Raw genomic sequence first — 15,701 nt, forward strand, 5'->3', positions numbered from 1 at the left:
TCATCATACTGTAATTGAAAGTCCAGCTTTTAGAAAATGTAAGTCAATTCTTAGAAACATTAATATGAAATTTAAATAGCTGCTATGCTACTAAACATCGTGTGATTGTAATTTTCATAATATATCATATTATTCTCCCTACTTATTTCTCAATCCTACTCCCTCTCAGGAAATGGATTTATTTACCAAGAAGACTAAAGCCATCCAGAATAATTGTACTCAATTTCTTTGTTTTCTGCTTCAAAACATGTTTCATTGGTACTTTTTCAGGTAATCCAATAACTTTTAAATTCTCTTTCCTGCATCTATTTTCCAGGTCAGTTTTTTTTTTTTCCCAATGAGATATTTTATATTGACTTCTTCCCCCCCCCATTTTTTTGATTTAGTTTTATTGTTTAGTAATTTTTTCATAGAGTCATTAGCTTTTATTTGCTCAATTCTTTCTTTTAAAGAATTATTTTCTTCAGTGAGCTTTTGTACCTCCTTTTCAATTAGGTCAATTTTCCTTTTTTTTTTTTAGTTTTTCCTTAATAAATTTTTGTGTTCAATTTTCCTTTTGGCCAATGCTGCTTTTCAATGCATTCTTTTCACTTTTTGTACCTATTTTACCATTGAGTCTAGTCTGTTTTTTAAGATATTATTTTCTTCAGCATTTTGTGTGTGTGTGTTTCCTTTACAAATCTGTTGACTCTTTTTCTGATTTCCTAGCATCATTCATTTTTCTTCCCAAATTTTCCTCTACCTCTCTTCCTGATTTTCAAAATCCTTTTTTGATTCAGTAGTCTTCCATGGCCTGAGATCAATTCATAGTTTTGTTGGAGGCTTTGAATTTAGAATCTTCAACTTTGTTATCTTTTTCTGCATGTGTGCTTTGATCTTGTTAGCATAGAAACTTTTTAATAGTCAGGATTTTTTCCAGTGTTTTTGCTCATTTTTTCCAGTCTATTGCTTGACTTTTAATTCATTATTAAAGTGAGGCTCTTTTTCCAGAGTGGAGGGTACATTGTCCCAAGCTTCAGGGATTTTGTGCAGTTGTTTTCAGAGAAACTTCTAGGATCCTGTAAATTTTCAGTTCATTTAATCCAATGAGAGGTGTATTTATTACTCTTCTGGCCTGTGCTCTGGTCCTTAAGTGACTACAAGCACTTTTTTCTATCTTGCAACTATAGCAGGGGTCCCTGATTTCATGGTGGCTACAAGTTCTGGTGTGCTAGTATTTTTCTTTGCCTTTAAACTGCCCCGTAGGACTGTGATCCAGATCTGAGAATGGGCAAAGCAACAGAGTCCTCTTTCCTAACCCCCCACCCCAGCAAAACCCCTGTAATCTCCTGATCAATTGTTTGACCCCCTTCCTGTCTGAGGTTGAGAGTTCTGGAATCAGCTGTTACTGCTGCTAATTCAGTGACTCCCAAGACCTGTTCTAGGTTTGCTGGGTTAGGTTATATTTCCAAAAGTTGCACTGGACTGTGCTCCCCTCTCATAATGTGTGACAGACCTTTCCTACTGTCCTTCTATTTTGTCTTTGGGTGGAAAGTTATTTCACCCCATACTTTCGTGGGTTCTGCTGCTCCAAGAGTTGTTTTACGACCTTATTTAATGTGTCCAGAAAGGTTTGGGGGAAAGTTCAAGTGAATTACTGTCTTTTCTCCACCATCTTCACTCTGTCTTCTTTAAAGTTTTCTCTTAAGGGCCCTGGGCTCAGAGAGCTTGGTCTTTCTGTTTCTGTGGGAATGGTGATCTCCAGGAAAAGTCTGTTCCCTTGTCTATAACAGAAGCAAACTAGAGACATGATCTGGTCTGAGCAGGTCAAAACAGGATCCACCTTTCATGATATCTGACTCTCAGTGCTAGTGAAAAGGTGCATGTTAGCATTCCTTCATTCATAATTAAAGAGTGGGAGCTCACTCTCTGGAAGCTTGACTCACAGATTAAGAACTACCTGTGTGAACAGAGGGAAGTCACTTTATCCCTCTGAACCTCAGTTTTACTTCATCTGTAAAAGGAAGAGGTTGGACTAGAGGACCTTTAAAGTATCTTTTACCTCAAATTAAAGGTTCTACATGGTAACATGGAAAGGAGACTGCATTTGTAGTCAGAGCACTTGAGAATCTTCAGTCAGAGACTTTTCTTTCAGTTTGAGAGTCTTCAGGCAGAAACCTTTTCAGTTTGTGTGTGCTTCAGCTGATTCAGTGGCCCTTGCCAATTCAATTGTTCCTGGGAGGTAGGTGCTATTATTAGTGACATTTTATGGGTGGGTATAGGAGCCTTGGTCACAGTTTCAAGGCAGGGAAGAGTGCTTGTGATCACTCACAGACCAGACCACATAACACAAGAGATGTGATCATACTTTGGATCACGCCGTGATGGAAGAACTAAGGGCTTGCAGATCCCTAGAACTAGCTCTAGGAAAAAAAAATCAAAAAACTACCTAGAAAGAATGAAAGATAAGGCTGGAGATTTCTGTTCTGCTTCCATTGCAGCCACATTCAACTACAGCATCTTGCTTCATGTGGCCCCTCTCTCCACATGAGGTGTCATTTCTTGAGGTAGTTGCTCTGTCTGTAGGATATAAATTTTAGTTGCTTATATTTTGTAAGATATTTTGTGTTTGGAAGGATAGATTTGTTTTTAAAAGTTGGGAGGATTTGCCTTTTGTTTCATGCAGTTTTCATTTATGAGTCTTTAAAATATAGCTCTGAAAAAAGAGTTTTAAAAAATAATGGTTTTAAAGGATTCCATTGGTTCTCTGTACCAGCCCATTGTGTTTCATATGGAGTTAATTGACTAAGCCTTTAAACTCAAATTATTCTGGCTTTCATGGAATGATTATTAATTGCCCCAGCCAATGATGGGTTAGTATGACTGTAAGTAGTAAATATTTTCTGTTCTGGTCAGAAACTTTGAGAGCCTTCCTCTCCTATATTGACATTTTTGTGATGGCAAATTAGGCCATTTTTTGGTATTAATTCTTACCTAGTTTAGTCATTGAATATTCATTGCCTCAGACTAACTGATTCCTAAGAAAGACCTTAATTTAGGAAGGTTGAGATCATTCACTTCATTCCTAGCCATGGATAGTCTTCTTTACTTTTATTTTGTCACTGGACTTCAATGATTCTGGAGGAGAGAATAAGGTGGCTGATTTTGGGAAGATCTGTCTCACTTAAATTCAGTTCATGTACAAATCAAACATCACCCCGTAATATTGAAGGGGTATTCACCCCCCAAAAAAATCTAGTCTTTGGTAGGTAGGTGGGCCATAGAAAGTGCATTAATAGGAGAAGGCTTTTGTTGAATTTAAGTGAAGTTTAAGTGGATCTTTGTTGCACTAGGACATGGTTAAATTCCCCAAACTACTTTCTGAGACAACAAGGAGGAGCTTAGACAGAATTGGTTGCTGTCCTTTTTTGAATAGATCAATATGACATCATTTTGTTAGAGATAAGTTAGTTCATCTGATTGTGTCTGATCAGATCAATATGATCTTAGAATATTCTGCCATAGATTGGACACAGATAGTCCCTATGAACATTTGTGGTGGGTTCTCTAACTTTGCATATTTGGCATCTCTGCTTGCTCATAGAGGACGGCACCTTATCTCATAAAAACATGCCATGTTGCATGGTCCAGTGTCTCCCATGCCATACAATCAATTTTTAAATTATTAAGAGCAAACTTGGGAGGATGCTTCTTCTGACCACCTTGTGGGTGGTTGCTTTTTGTGAGTTCTCCATAAAATAGACCTTTTGGCAAGTGTACATTTGGCATTCAAACAATGTGGCCAGCCCAATGGAATTGGGCTCTTTGCAATAGAGTTTGAATGCTTAATAGTTTAGTTCAAGAAAGGATCACAGTGTCTGGTATCTTACCCTGACAAGTGATCTTCGGAATCTTCCAAAGACAATTCAAATGGAAGTGACTCCATTTCTTGGCATAGTACTGCTATACTCATCAGGTTTCACAGACATACAACAATGAGATCAGCACAATGGCTCTGTAGACCTTTAGTTTGGTAATCAGTCTAATACATCTCTTTTCCTATATTTTCCAAGCTTCCCAAACTCTGAGCTTCCTCTGGCAATGTGTATGTCACTTTCATTATCAGTGTGGACATCCCTGGAAAGTATATTGCCAAGGTAAGTGATCTTATTTATAGCATTCAAAAACTCTCCATTTGCCATAATCAGTGGTTGGTGTGGTGCTGGCTAATGAATTATCTGTGTTTTCTTGATGTTAATTGTTAAGCCAAAATTAGCACAAACTGCAGAGAATTGTTCCATATTTTGTTCATCTCAGTACTGGAGGCTAAACTGAGTGCATAGTCGCCTGCAAAGAAAAATTCATGCACCAATACTCCCTCCACTTTAGTTTTGGCTTGTAGGCTTTTAAAGCTCAATTTATCATTGATGTGGTAGCTAACTTTGATGCCATGTTTGTTCTCACTGAAGGCATTTGGCAAAATGACTGAAAAAATCATGCTAAAAAGAATGAGAGCAAGCACATAACCTTGTTTCAATCCATTGGTGACTGGGTTAGCCTAAAAGCTTTGTTCTTTGTCCAGAACCTGGGTAAGCATGCCATCATGAAATTAATGTGCTATACTGATGAACTTCTCTGAGCAAATTTTGACCTAATTTTCCATAATATCTTGTAATTAATAGTATCAAAAGTCTTCATCAGATCTACAGATGGTGTATACAGACCTCTATTCTGCTCCTGACATTATTCCTAGAATTGTTGGGAATCAAATACTATATCAATTGTTTTTTGGTCCTTTCTGAAGCCACAGTGGCTCTTAGGTAGATGATCATCTTCCAGGTATAGGATCAGCCTATTAAGGAGGACTTTGGCAAGAATTCTGTCAGGAGTGTATAAGAGAGAGATCTTCCTGTGATTGTCATAGGACAATCTATTCTTTTTACCTTTATAGAGATGGACAATGGAGACATCCTTGAACTTCGGGGACATAACCTCCTTTTGCCATATATTTGTTTGAGTAATAGACCCCTTACCTTTTAAATCTTAGCTGAAATAGAATCAGCACTAGGTGCTTTGCCACATGAAAGTAGTCTAATGGCATTCAAAACCTCTTCTTTACTTGCAACTTCAGCTAAGGAATGATTGATTTCAATCTGAAGTAAATGGTTAGTGGCTAAAGCTTTGATTGATGATAATCGTCTGTGGAGAAACTATAGATCATTTCCTTATCACTAGTCAAAGTAGCTCCATCAATACTGAGTAGTTGAGGTATATCATAGGTCTTTGGTCCATAAATAGCTTTCAGGGCATCATAAAAGTGCTTTGGATTGTTATCAGCATAAAATTGAATTTCATGTACCTTTTTACTGAGACAAGAATCCTGCATCTATCTAAGTTTTGATTATTTTTGATGGAATTGAATGCTACTTTCTTAGAGATGGATGAACTGTCTTTGTTGGTACACCCTGGAGTTCTCATTTTTTGTTTAGCAGCTTCTGAATTTTCCCATCATTTTCATCAAGCCAGTCTTAATGTTTGTAAGTATTCTGATCCAGGTGAGCAAATAAGGGCAACCAAGGGGTTCAGATTCTATGGTGACTGAAAGAATTATCTTGCCTTAGTGGGCCCCTTTGTTGTTTTGAAGTGGGCCTTTGTTGTGATGGAACTGTGTTGAATTCCTGGTAGAATTCCTTGCTTTGACAAAATTATTAGCCTACAATTACTGTATCTAATCAGAAAGCCAAGTTATAGATGTCAAACTCTGGTACCCCATTTCTTCACTAACTTCTTTTAAAATTAGCCATCATAATAGTTAACTCCTTTTTGTGAAGTTAGAGCACCAGTCAATGGTGTAATCCCCCACTTATTTCTTTCAGTAATTAGCCAGTTTATGAAGCAGTTACAAGAGCTAGTTCATTAGGAATTTAGTCTGCCTTAATGATGTTTCTCTTTTGTTAATGGTGAGTTCTTCTAGAAAATTCAGCTCAAGTCTTTCCCCTTGTTAATTGTTAAACTCCCTTTTGGAGTTTACCCTCCAGACAACGGTATAATAAAATCTTTGTCTCTTGAATTGGAGATGGTCTAAGTTTAGAAATTCTTTTGAGATACCTTGTGACAATGACTTAAAACCCCAATATATTTTTAGAATTTAACCATGTACCCCACCATTTGGTGGGCCCCAATGGGGAGAGTCCTGGAATCCAAACATATTTTGGGGGGTTCAGTGCTTCTGCACCCCTATACCACATCAAAATCATTAGTTCTCTTCAAAAACAAAGGAAGAGAAACAATAGCAGAATTTCTTAGTGGCATCAAGGAAAGAAGACAGTTCCCTGCAAATCAGTTATCTCATTCCCTTCTTATATCTTCAATCTTTCTCTCCCTCATCTCCTTTTTCTGTGCTATTATTTCTATTCTATTATTTAACAATAATGCCCAATAATGTTTCTGAAAGAAAACAAAAATATTTTCTCAAACTCAATATCCCTTCAAGCTTCTATCTTCCACTGCCAAATGTTTTAAAAGTTTATTCTTCCTTTCTAGACCTCATCACTACCACTCAGCCCTTGGATTTGGGTTTCTCCTCTGCTCCATTCCATTCTACTGAAACTGTTCTCTGGATGGTAACCAAAGAACTTTCAATCAATATTTTCCTTCATACTTTCTATGAATTTGACATTTGGCCAAGTCTTCCCTTTTAAAACTTATTCCTTGCTTGCCCTTTATATGTTTTCACCTGGTAATTATCTTTTTTCCCCTTTTAGTTTCTATGGGTTCTCTTCTTGCATTTGTCACAACAAACACTACCCTTCATCCCCACCTATGAGTTTCCAAGAATTTTGTCTTTAGCTGTCTTTTTTTCTCTTTTCTACACATTTTTCATTATCACAGATTTAAAACCTATAGAATCATAGATTTAAAGCTAGAAGAGACTTTCCAAGTTCCTAAATCCAATTGCCTCATTTTATGCAATCAAAAAGATTAAGTATCATCTCTATACAAGTAAGAATCTCTGCATTCAGCCATAATCTCTTTCAACTTCAGTCTTGAATTTGTATACTATCTGATTACTGGAAAATTCCATTTGGATACCCTATCTCTGTATTTAGCCATAATCTCTTTCCTAAGCTTTGGTCTTGAATTTGTATACTATCTGCTTACTAGAAAATTCCATTTGGATACCTCATCAATATTTTTGGATATCCTAACAACATGGGTCTACAGGAAAACTCATCTTCATTAGCTTCAGAAAGTTTGGATATGAGATTGGAGGTGTCCCAAATGTGACAGCTACAAAAATAGTTTCTTAGTCAGTTTCCCTTTTTAAAGGAAAAGCCCTATTTCTGGACCCTCTATTCTGGATATATTATCTCTAACATTGTTAAAGATGTTTTTACTTCTCAGATATTTCAACTCAGTGATTAGTAGGGAAATATCTTATATATTAAACTTTTCTTCTGGCTCTATGCTCTGGAATCTTCAGCCCAAACATTTGGTTGAAGGCAATGAGAAAATGGGCTTAAAATGGTTCCCAGTTTGCTCAAAATTATATAACAAAGGGAATATGGAGGGTCTTATCTATGATCCTAAGAAGATATAATAGAGCAACTGGGACCCAGCTGGATACATGAATTTAAGAAATTATACTTTGACAGAAAGAAGACTTTTTTGGTTGATTTTAAGGCAAAAATGAAACAAGAAGGAACTATATTTACATAGGTAGTAGAATAATGGCTAATTAATATGAGCATAAGGTTTCTTAAGCAGTTCTATCTTTATATTGACAGGCTGCTGATAGAAACTTGCCTAGAGTTGTTTACAGAGAGCAAAATTAATTAGAAACTATAATTCAACAATGTGCTGTTTATAGGAGACACACACAATTAAATAGTTAGAACAGAATCTAATGTGTTTGAACTGAAATAAAGAGGTAGCAATCATAAAGCCAGATAAAGTAAAAGCCAAAAACAGACCTAATTAAAAGGGATAATCAAGAGAAAGGTACCAGAGAAAATAAAGTAGAAAAGAAAATCAAAAAATTTTATAACAAGTTTCTCTGAGAAAGATTTCATTTTTCAAATATATAATGAATACAGAGCTGAGTAAAACTTATAAAAGTAAGAAGTATTTCCTAATTAACAAGTGGTCAAATAATATAAATAGGCAGTTTTCAGAAGAGGAAATCCAAGGTATCTATAGTTATATGAAAAAAAAAATGTTCTAAATTACTACTGATGAACTGCAAATCAAAATAACTTTGAGATACCTCTTTATACCTATCAGAAAAAAAAATGTTGGAGGGAATAAGGACTCAAGAGGTGCACTACTAAGCAATTGATGGAGTTGTGAATTGATCCAACCATTGTTGAAAACAATTTGGAACCATGTCCCTAGGATTATAGCACTACGCATACCACTAATAGATCCATTTGCCAAATATATCAAAGATATATATGCATACATTTTTTTAATAGAAGCTCTTTATGGATTGGCAAAGAATTTGAAATTGGGAGTTTATCATTTGAATGACTAAACAAGTTGTTGCATATAATTAATTGTAAGGGGGCAATATTGTGCTATAAAAAATGATGAGAATGGTTTCAGAAAAAACATGGCAAGACCTATATAAACTGCTGCAAAGGGAAGGAAATCATTATTCACAATAACAACATCAATGATGATCAGCTACGAAGGACTTGGCTACTCTGAACAAACCTCCAGAGAGAGGCCTGATGAACTTTGAGTGCAAATTGAAGGATAATTTTCTCACTTTATTTTTCTTCCTTATTTTTTGAAACATGATGAATATATAGACATATATTTTGCATGATGGTACATGTATAATTGATATAACATTGCTTGTCTTCTCAGTGAGTAGAGAAGAGCTAGGAAAGAAGAAAAGAATTTGAAATATTTTTCAAGAAAAGAATGTTTTTAAATAAATAAAAATACATTTTTAAAAAGAATATGTATTTTTATTATTAAAATTTATTTTATTCTGAATTTAAGAAATAAAGCAATAATTTCCATATAGTAGAATAGAAAAAAAAGATTACACATTAATGCAAATCTAATATATACAATTTGCTATTCTTAAAAAAAAATAATAAAGTTATCATGTAATTTTCTTTTTTTCCTTTTTATTCCCCCTAAGATAGCTACAATTAGACACAAGATGTGTTTGTGTGTGCACCTGTGTATGTAAAATCATTCTATATATACTTGTATTCATTAGTTCTTTCTCTGGATGCAGATAGCATCTTCCTTTATAGGTCCTTTGTATATGTAAATTTGGGTATTTTTTTTTTTTCTTTTTTTGCCTAGGCAATTGGGATTAAGTGACTTGCCCAGGGTCACACAGTAAGGAAATGTTAATTGTCTGATACTAGATTTGAACTCAGGTCCTTCTGACTTCAGGACTGGTCATATATCCACTGTGCCACCTAGTTGCCCAAATTTGGATATTTGTAATAGTTAAAGTGACTTAGTTGCTCAACATTATTTTTAAAACAATATTGCTCTTACTGTATACAATATTTTCTTGCTTCCACTCATTTCACTCTTTATAATTTTATTCAAGTTTATGTCTTCCTAAAATCATGGAGCTCATAATTTTTTATAGCATAATAGTGTTCCATCCTGATTACATACCATAATTTCTTCAGCCATTCTGCAATTGACTAGCATCCCTACAATTTTTAATTCGTCACCATGAAGAAAGCTTTTTTTAAATTTTAGAATATTTTAGAACATATGGATTCTTATATATTTGAGATATGTTATCTTTATCTGAGAAACTGTATAAATTTCCCCTTCTTAATAACTTTGGCTGCCTTTGTTTAATTTGTACAAAATCTTTGTAATTTAAGGTAATAGAAATTATTCATTTTACAGCTTACCTTGCTTTCTATATTTTATTTATTAATAAATTATTTTCTCATACATAAAAGAATATCAAAATAAATTCTTGCCATTGATTATAAACAAAAAATATAGCACACGTAGTTTAATGAATTCTTTATCTTGTGAACTCTGTTATCTCTTCTTTTCTCTACTTCAAAATATTTTTGTTTTTTCCTTGTCTCCAAAATCTTCAGAAGTAGCCCATTTCCTATCTAATAAAGTATAAATATTTCAGCCTAGCATTCAAGAGTTTTAGCAGTATGACCCATAACTAACTTTTTAGGATCATCTTCCATTATACCTATAGTTGTAGTCTACAATCACATATAACCTGGCTTAATAGGATTGTGATTTAGAGTTGGAAGGGACCTTTGATATAATCCACTCTAACTCTTTCATTTTATTTGGGGGGGAGGGTGGAGAGAGACAGAGAGAGAATGAGAGAGACAGAGAGACAGAGAGACAGAGAGACAGAGAGAGAATGAGAGAGAGAGAGAGAGAGAGAGAATGAGAGAGAGAGAGAGAGAAAGAGAGAGAGAGAGAGACAGAGAGAGAGAGAGAGAGAGAGAGAGAGAGAGAGAGAGAGAGAGAGAGAGAGAGAGAGAGAGAGAGAGAGAGAGAGAGAGAGAGAGAGAGAGAGAGAAAGAGAGAGAAAGAGGGCTGCAGGGAGGGAGGGAGGGAGAGTTAGACACTTATTATGTTCCAAGCACTGTGCTAAAACAAAAAAAATATTAGATGGTTCCTGTTCTCAAGGAGCTAACATTCTACTGGAGGAAGATTCATAAAGGGGAGGTAGAAAGAGGAATATGTGGGGTAAGGAAGGAAGTGGGTCACAGTAGGGACTTCTGATGACATGGCAGTTCTGGGTAAGGACTCATCAATCAATGAGTAGTGTTTATGATAAAGTCATTCTGGGTTGGGAAAGGGGAGGAAGCAAGGCTGCCTGTGATGAAGATAGAGACTGAGCTAGCCAGAGAGTGATCAGGGAGTAAAGGTGAGTAAATTGCAGCTTAGAAAAGAGAAGTGGTTTGATAGTGACTCAATGAATGTATCTTTACTTTTTCTATTTCTGGGTCTTTGCTCATGTCATTCATTACTCTTCAGTCTGTCTTTGTGGGAACGTTGTCCATCCTTCAAGGCCTATCTTGAGCTTGCATCCTCCATGAAGACTTCTTTCCAACATTCCTTCAGAAATATCTCCAAGTAACTCTGTCATTTTCTGAACTTTTATAGCACTTTTATCACCTAGAGACAGGGACTATATCAAGGATTTCATTGATTCAGGGAATTTCCAGGTGAGGAAACTCTATCAATGTGAATCAGTAGTACATTTTAGCAGTCTTAGACAGCTACTTCTAGCATTGAGAGACTGAGTGGCCCACCCAGAGTCACACAGCCAGTATGGTCCCAGGCAGACTCTTTATCCATTGTGCCACACATTCATATTTTTGTCATTTATTGCCATAACATATAATTATTAATGTACACATCTAATCTTCCTTACTAGACTGTAATTTCCTTGAGGGCAGTATTAATCTTATTTGTCTTTTTGAAAATTAATTTTGAATGTCTTAGTTATCTTTGTCTCTTCCATGTTTAGTGTTGTATCTCCAAAGCTTCTTTTCACTTCACGTATAGATACTTAATAAATGTATGCCAATTAAATAAATACATATTGAGAACATAAGTGAAAGAATTAACATTAGAATAGAACTAAAAGTATATCTGGAGCTGAGTCGTTCAGATTTTCTTTGCCTTTCTGGCAGAGCTCTATTTTTACCCTCCCCTCCCCCATCACTTGGGAGAGGAGAGGACCTGTGCAGCTTCTATGGAGCATCTTTTTTTTCTTGTTGTTATAAAAAAGTTATTTCTCCGTAAATACAAATCTAAATATAAACAAATAATATTCCAGTGGAAAAATAGTAGTCATTAACATTGAAAACTATATTTAATAAATAGAACTTTGGCATTCAGATTTCTAACTGCAAACCCTATTTAAAAAAAATATAATCCCCCCTCCCCAAAACACACACACACAATACCAAATACAATTCCTTTCCACAGGGATGATAGGCCTGAAGGAATAAGCTATCCAGGGGTTTCACTTGCTTTTTTTTTTTTTTTTTACATTGACTGCATTTCAATGGTCATGACAACTATATATACACATGAGGTATTCTGAATGGTTCAAATGGTTCAAAAATTGAACTAAAATCACCAGTCGTAGAGACTGATCTAATAATACACATTGCTGTGCTTTTATTGTAAATGTCTAGCATGTGGACAATTTTTCCAAGAATCCAAGGTGAGCATGTGGATCCTCTTTGTTTCTCCAGGCCTGACTGCAAGAAGCTTCATGTTCCAGAGAAACACACGAGAATTTGAAATCTTTCAAGGCCAGGACCTTTTTGCTTTTCTTTTAATCCTCAGCTCATACTTCAGTATCCTACTTAGTAATTGCTTGATAAATGCTTGTTGATTAAGACAGCATGGAGAGCATATGTGTGTCCTATAACCATGGCCGTTTAATTCTTAATTCTTTACCTTTCTCCCTGGTCGTCAGTAGTCACATCTGTTGTATCAATTCCCTAACCTTTCTGGTTGCCTGAATCTCCTTGGCTCCCTACCAACGGTCCCGTAGTTAGAGTCTAACCTTTGTTGCTCCATGTCCGATCTCTGTACCCAGGTTCTTTCTCATAAATAGACTACTTCCGAGTGCAGCTGCTGGTTCCCTTTCCTTTCCTGACCCTTGTTCCTGGAGCTCCCCCATCTGGGGCTTATTAGTATTTCATTGTCCCAGTTATGAATGACCAGTATTTAGTGTAACACCTTCTTCCAGGGACAAGAATTGGAACAAACACAGCAGTTCAATTTAATCAGGCAGTACTAGAATAGACCCAGAGTCATAGCGTCACAATTTGTTGCTTTTCAAAATACTATATGCTGGTGTATATTGGGACAGATCCCATGGGTACAATGAAGACACAAAGGAACTGACACTGTGGGTACTCAGGCATGTTCTGATTTCTCCCCTGCATTTTTTTTTTAAACCAATTTAGATGAGATCATCTTTCCACAAATAGCAATACTTCTTTCCCTCTCTCCTTTCCCCTTCCCTTCCTTCCTTCCTTCCTTCCTTCCTTCCTTCCTTCCTTCCTTCCTTCCTTCCTTCCTTCCTTCCTTCTTTCCTTCCTTCCTTCCTTCCTTCCTTCCTTCCTTCCTTCCTTCCTTCCTTCCTTCCTTCCTTCCTTCCTTCCTTCCTTCCTTCCTTCCTTCCTTCCTTCCTTCCTTCCTTCCTTCCTCTCTTCCTCCCTCCCTTCCTCTCTTCCTCCTTCCCAAAAACTAGAAGGAAAGAAGGGCACTGGGAAAATTATTTTGCAGTCAATTTCTTTGGGAAAGTCCTCTTTTCTTTTTTTTTAAAAAAAATTAAAATATTTTTATTTTTAAGTTATATATAAGGTAATATTTTACATTTGTTTTTAAAATGATAAATTTCAGATTTTCTCCCTTCCTTCCCATCCCCACACCCTTTAAGAAGGCACATGTGAAGTTACGCAAAATATTTCCATAAAAGTCATGTTGTGAAAGAAAACATGGATCCCTCCTCTTACCCCCCCCCCAAAAAAAAAGTTTAAAAAAAAATATGCTTTGATCTGTATTTAGACCAATCAGTTTTTTTCTCTGGGTATGGATAGTATTTTTCATCATGAGCCTTTCGTGGATCATTGCATTGCTGAGAAGAACAAAGTAATTCACAGCTGATTATTCTAGGACATTACTATTACTTTGTACATAGTATGTTTCACTTTGCTTGAGTTTATGGAAGACTTTTTAGATTTTTCTGAGAGTATCCTGCTCATCATGTCCTATGAAACAATAATATTCTATCATAATCACATACCACAATTTTTTTCAGTCATTTTCCAATTGATGGCATCTCCTGGGTTTCTAATTTTTTGCCCTGATAACACAGCTGTTATAAATATTTTTCTTCATATAGATCCTTTTCCTTTTTAAAAATCTCTTTGGGGATTCAGAAATGGTATTGTTAAATCAAAGAATATGCTTGATTTTATAGCCCTTTGGGTATAGTTCATATATTTTGATCATTTATCAATTGAGGAATGACTCAAAGTCCTCTTTTCTTGAACATATAGAAATCTGAGCAAATCTATATCTATTTATCTATGTCTATCTTTGTATAAAATAAGAACCATTCCCCAATTAAAAATTGATGAAAGGATATTAATCTACAATTTCTAGAAGAATAAATAAAAGAATAAAATAAATAAAGCTATCAATAGTCACATGTAAAAGTGGTCTAAATCACTATTAATTAAATAAATGAAAATTTGAAACAACAAATTAAAACACATCTATAAGACTGGCTAACATGACAGAAAAGGAAAATCACAAGCATGGAGTAGGGAATATGGTAAAATGGGGACACTAAAGCATATTGGTAGAGTTGTGAACTGGTCCAACTATTACAGGAAATACCCAAAGGTCAATAAAACTGTGTGTACCCTTGCATCCAACAATATCACTAAGAGGTCTGTGTCCTTTGGAAATCAAAGAGAAGAGAATCCAAGAAAAAAGTATCAAGTTCAACCTCTTTTCAGTGTTTATCTATTCACATAATATAATGTGTTGTTTCACTATCCAAACATTTCCTATAAATTTAATTTTGTTTCAACCATAAAGAGTACAGAGTTTAATTACAGTTATATATAAATGTAAAGTTTAGCAGAGAATTCGATTTTTATCTAAACATTATGAATTTTCCTAACTAATGACATGATGTGATTGTGGCTGAACCCATAACCTTGAAGTTAAAATAAACTTCCTAAAGCTGAAGGGCTTAAATGAACTAATCATTCTAATCTAATGTTATGCTATTTTGCCTTTTACAATAAAGATAGCAGGCAAAGTGGCTTAGTGGACTTTGAGTTAAGAAGAACTGTGTTTGAATAAGGCATTTACAAGCAGTTGCTTTGGAGTCTTTCAAATTTTAAAAATTTAATACATTTTTATAAAATAATTTTAAAGTTGCTGGTCATCTTTATACCTTGCCTACTTGCCTTTGACCAAGCATTAGCTCCTGCCGTGGGATCTTTTGCTCCTGATTAGTAGTTCTTCATAACTAGGCTGGCCCAGCCCCATCTCTTGCTCTCTAGCCATCTTTATTCCATGAAGCTTTCCCCTACCCCTCTCTAATCTCTTGGAACAGAAATCAATTCAATGCTACCATTCTTTGCTGTAACTTTACTTATCATTCCTGTGACATCATAGTCAAAACCAGCACTTAGAATGTGAGCTAATGTGAGCTCATTGAATACAAGACAACACCATTCCCCCAAATCTTCCCCTAATAAAATACAAATTTTTAAAGGATAGAGGCTTTTTTTTGTTTTTGTTTTTTTTGCCTTTTATATCTGTGAACCCAGTGCTTAGCATAGTGCCTGGTACTTAACAAATGTTTAGTAATTACTTTTTGTTCATGCATGCAAACATTCATCAATTCATTCATTCTACATTGTGACATTTTCAAGTTTTTCAAATAGCATAGTATTATTTCAAATCATAAAATCAGTATGATTGATAATGGTAATTGCCCCTCACCCCCAATTCATTTTAGCTTTAAGTACTAGAATCATTGATGGAGCACTTATTTTTTTAAAGGTTTTATTTCATTACTTAGCTCTCTAGGTGTGAAAAAAAGAATCCCAAATTCAAGGTTTAGTAATATTGTGCTAATAGAAAATTTACTTCTGGCAGTCAGGGAACGAGATGTTCAGACAGAGCACAAATTACTGGCA

General features: G+C 35.3%; 1 long non-coding RNA gene across 3 annotated transcripts in view; it reads left to right on the forward strand.

Annotated features, from left to right (window-relative positions):
- Nucleotides 1-2,342: 2,342 nt before the first annotated feature.
- The window catches only part of LOC141539154 (uncharacterized), a 55,485-nt gene continuing 42,126 nt past the window's right edge, over nt 2,343-15,701 (forward strand). For all 3 annotated transcript variants that reach the window (XR_012481210.1, XR_012481211.1, XR_012481209.1), the window contains exons 1-2: nt 2,343-2,546; nt 4,053-4,136. This is a non-coding gene — a long non-coding RNA (uncharacterized LOC141539154). The remainder of the gene's footprint in view (nt 2,547-4,052; nt 4,137-15,701) is intronic.

This window comes from Sminthopsis crassicaudata, chromosome 4, assembly GCF_048593235.1.
Source record: "Sminthopsis crassicaudata isolate SCR6 chromosome 4, ASM4859323v1, whole genome shotgun sequence".
NCBI lineage: Eukaryota > Metazoa > Chordata > Mammalia > Dasyuromorphia > Dasyuridae > Sminthopsis > Sminthopsis crassicaudata.